The sequence below is a fragment of the Notothenia coriiceps genome, unplaced genomic scaffold (genome assembly GCF_000735185.1).
Source record: "Notothenia coriiceps isolate Sejong01 unplaced genomic scaffold, NC01 NC01_scaffold00028155, whole genome shotgun sequence".
In the NCBI taxonomy this organism is placed as follows: Eukaryota; Metazoa; Chordata; class Actinopteri; order Perciformes; family Nototheniidae; genus Notothenia; species Notothenia coriiceps.
In genome coordinates, this window is record NW_011360856.1 from 132,871 (window position 1) to 136,607 (window position 3,737).

Here is a 3,737-nt window from a genome sequence, read left to right on the forward strand (position 1 = left end):
ATAAAATGTGTTTCCTTTTTAACTTTGTCTAAGAAGAGGACCTCTGTCCGTACTTGTCTTGGGGATTAATGGACTACAATGTAAGTAAAGGTCTTCAAATAATTGTATTCTAGGCTGATTAGCCTAGAGTTGCAGTTAAATGATTTTTGAAATATATAGGTACAACATAGCTAAGTACATTAAATTACTCAAGGACTTGTACTTGTAGTTATTTGTTCACATGATGCTATACTTAATACTTGTACTACACTATATTTAAGACAAATGTTGTGTTTTTTTCTTCACTACATACATTTTGTATTTAGTTACTTTGCAGATTTAGGTTAATACAAAATATAAATCTACACATACATTATTAGTTGTTATTATTAGAGGTTAAGCTAAACAGTAGTGTATAAAGTAAATCAAATAAACGCCACCTTCACCAAGTACAATATTGAAGAGATGAACAAATTAATGCACAATCCTTGAAATAAAATCATAAAAAAATATCTTAAATGGGCCATTCTGCTTTCTGCATAAGGAGTACTTTTAATTGTGTTACTTTGCTGTAAGTATTTACTTTTTTCTTTTACTTCTAACCGAGTATGTTTCAGAGGTCGGAAGTAACTAAGTAGATTTACTCAAGTACTGTACTGTACAATTTTGAAAACTTGTACTTTACTTGAGTATTGCCATTTTATACTACTTTGTACTTTGTACTCCACTAGAATCCAGAGGTAAACCATGCACTTTTACTCCACAACATTTATTTAATAGCTTAAATTACTTTGCAGATTTGGATTATTAATGTGAAATATAAACAAAACTTAAATAAGAATTTAGTCACACCTTAATAAGTAAAGATTGAGTACTTTCTAAATCTACCCTGCAGCATACCGGTGCAGCTAGTTTTAATTACTTTGATAACACCTTTAATGCATCAATAATTATAATCAAATTCATAAAATATATATTATTCTGCAATTGACTAATCTGCAAAATGAGTACTTTTACTTATAGTACTTTAAGTATATTGTGATGCTAATACTTTTGTACTTTTACTTGAGTAACATTTGGATTGCAGAACTTTTACTTGTAACAGGGTATTCCTATAGTCTATTACTACTTTTACGCAAATGTTACAATACCTGAGTACTTCTCCCACTTCAGTTTTTTGTTTACACTGCCGTATTTCTACTTTCACTGAAGCAACTAATCTGAGCACTTCTTCCACCTCTCCATAACACTCCATCTGGTGACAGTAATGCACTTTCTATATTGTTTTTTCTACCGCGATACACACACACAAATGAAGAAGGAAACCGGAAGCGTCATTTTCCTCCTGCTGGCGATCATAGCTAAAGCGGTGTTATGGTGTCATCGTCTTATCGGTTTGGGGTTTGACAACAGAAACAACAGCCTTATTTCGTGTTCAGCCACGACATCATATTTCCACTGGACTCTCTGGAGAGGTATGTCAGTAGAACATCGTTTGTAAATGTTAGAGATGTCGGGTTCTTGTGTGTTACCAAACTGTCCGTGCTAGCCGCTGCTAACGCTAGCTACACATAGCTCTGGCCTACATTAGCTAGCCGTAGTTAGCCAACACATTACACACAGACATGACTCCTCACCAGTTGTCCCGGCTAGCGTTATCTAAGTCGTTGTTTCAAGTTAACCTGACACGTTTGACACTATGTGATATATAAAAAACGGCAGTCACATATTATGTCACTGCGTTGTTTGTTTACAGTCGGTGGTTGAGTAACGTCACTCGAGCTTCTCGGTTAGCCGGATATTTAATAGTAGCCTAGCTTGATCCAGTGGAGGATTAGCCTCTGCTATCATAAACTGCGTTAACGATCAGGAGTCTGCTGTTTATTAGGAAGTCAGGCTGACATTATTTAACCTTTACAGTGAATCCACCTCTTATTAGTGTTGTAGTGTCAGCTGTCAGCCACATGACAGTGGTGCAGTTAGATATGTTTTCTTCAGTTCAATGGGCAGCTGGAAGCAGAGGTGTAAACTCACGAAGGGAATGTACTAAGTACAATACTTAAGTACAATTTTTAGATACTAGTACTTTACTTGAGTATTGACATGTTTTGCTACTTTGTTCTTCTACCACACTGCAAATCAGAGGTTTATAGTGTTATTTTACTCCACTACATTTATTGTTTTCTTTTATTTACTTTTCAGATTGGGATTAATGATAACAAATAATCAAAATAAGAATTTAATAACACCTGAGGTAAATCCACAAGCTATTCTTTAGTGTACAGAGTAATTAGAATAAGCTCCAAGTTAACAGCGGTGATACATAATTATAATCAAAACATATATTGTGTATTACAAGAAAATGGACCAAGCTGCATAATGAGTACTTTTGTACTTTATATGAATGCCAATACTTTTGTACTTTTACTTGATTTATATTTGCAATGCAGGACTCTTACTTGTAACAGAGTATTTCTACACCCCGGTACTTATACTTTTACTAAACAGTACTAGATGTGAGAGTACTTCTTCCACCTCTGCTAAAAGTACATTGAAAACAAATCTGTGTACCTCGTACATGTAGCAATACGGTCTAACAAAGGTAGTACTTTGTACATTCACTTTTTACATATTTTAACTTTTGATGGTATAGCAAGTTAGCATCATACATCAATCAGGCAGTTTACGCAATGGTTACAAATAAACTAATGCTGTAGAAATACAAGGTAATGTTGAATAGACACATTAAACACAAATGTAAAATAATGTTAATATCTGATGTAGTTGAAAATAAAAAAGCAGAGCAAAAGCCAAAGTAGTTACACAAGTTAAAGTTCAATAAGATGAGTGAATAAATTGGCAACCGATTAAATCAATCTGTGTCTTTTTACTTTGCAGACTATTATTCTAAAAATCAATCACTGAAGAATCTCTTTAAATGTAATTTGCTGTAGTTAAACTTCCAACCAGCTGAAACCAGATTTTGTTACAATAATCAACAGCTAAGCTCAATAAATCACATTTATGGAGAACAGGCAAAAGACATTTCTGGAATAAAGGATTTAGCTTCTTGTCTATCTATCATGACAAGATACATTTGTATCTCTGTAGAGCAGGGGTGACCAACCTTTTTTTAACCGAGAGCTACTTTTAAAGTTGCCAGTCTGCCGAGATCTACCAGTCCAAATAGAGAGGAGTAGCCATTACTGACAGCCTACTACCAGGTGAATACACACTTCTACTTGTATAAAACAGACCTTTGTACGATGAATACTTCATAAAATACTGCAGATCCTTTATCTTACCTCTTTCTAATCTACACACATACAAGTATTTAACTGAAGTTACACAACAGTGTTGTTGATACAGGTTGGAGTTTATTCACACGTCACATACTACAGTGGGTAATTCCGTCTTCAAGAAACATTGAACCAGTGCTGCCACATATGAAACAGAAGAAAACTCTCGAACCCTTCTCTTTGCCTTATAATGACAAAATTATCGTTCGCGTACACAAAGCTATAAATTAGCCCCCTTACTAAATAACGACAAACTCAGGATCTGAAGCTACCACAGAACCTGCTCCAATAGTGCAATAAAAAAGACAAAATTTAATTACGAAGGCTTTTTTTGTTGGCATTGAGTAGAGTATAAAAAGAAATGCTTTTTTTTTAAATAGATGCAAGCAACGCTAGTTTTTTAACCCTGATTGATAATAAGAATATAGACTCATTTTAACGTTTGCATTCTTATACCAA

At 34.1% G+C, this 3,737-nt stretch overlaps 1 protein-coding gene across 1 annotated transcript in view; it reads left to right on the forward strand.

Moving 5' to 3' along the window:
• Positions 1-1,312: 1,312 nt before the first annotated feature.
• The window catches only part of ube2j2 (ubiquitin-conjugating enzyme E2, J2 (UBC6 homolog, yeast)), an 8,243-nt gene continuing 5,818 nt past the window's right edge, over positions 1,313-3,737 (forward strand). Inside the window, exon 1 of the mRNA XM_010785734.1 lies at positions 1,313-1,454. The gene's annotated coding sequence lies outside the window, so the exon portion shown is untranslated. The remainder of the gene's footprint in view (positions 1,455-3,737) is intronic.